This window comes from Tachyglossus aculeatus, chromosome X4, assembly GCF_015852505.1.
Source record: "Tachyglossus aculeatus isolate mTacAcu1 chromosome X4, mTacAcu1.pri, whole genome shotgun sequence".
In the NCBI taxonomy this organism is placed as follows: Eukaryota; Metazoa; Chordata; class Mammalia; order Monotremata; family Tachyglossidae; genus Tachyglossus; species Tachyglossus aculeatus.
The window spans coordinates 32356775-32357476 of NC_052098.1; positions in this window are offsets into that span (position 1 = coordinate 32356775).

The following is a 702-nucleotide window of genomic DNA, read 5'->3' on the forward strand; positions in this document are numbered from 1 at the left end:
CATCAGCCCAGCGGGAGAGGATCTTTCTCCCTTCACTGATTCTCCTCTTTAATCAGCCTTACACTAGTCCACAGGGCAAACTGTATTCCCCAGTATCAGATACCTCCTTGGTCTCTGACATGAGAGCTTTTCTGAGCATTCTTAAGCTTCTTATAATAGGCATAGAGAAGAGGAGCAGTGGCAAACCGTGATTGATAGTATAAATCATTGGTTTGGGGGGAGGGCAGAAGGGGAAGGCGATGTCTAGCTACCAGCTCTTGTTTTAAACTTCCTCCCGTTCTATCCCCTGGAAAGTACCTGTATTGAGTCACCTCTTGGTTCAGTGCACAGTGTACTAGGCTCTTGAAATAGTCCAGGATAGAGAAGTGGCATGTTCTCTGCCCGCAAAGAGCTTACACTGTAATAGGGGAGACAGGCATAAAAGGTTGATCGTACATAAGAGTGGTCAAAATAAATAACTGAATAAGCATTTATGCATGAGTGCTGAGGATTGGGTGTAAATACGTTCATGAATGCTAGAGTTGGTTGATGGATATATACAGTTTAGAATGCTGGAAAATTAATAGGGGAAGACTTGTTGGAGGAGGTTGGATTTTAGGATAATAATAATGATAATAATATTAACTGTGGCACTTACTATTTGCAAAGCACTGTACTAAGTGTCAGAGTGTTGGAGACAGTACAGTCAGATCAGACACAGCT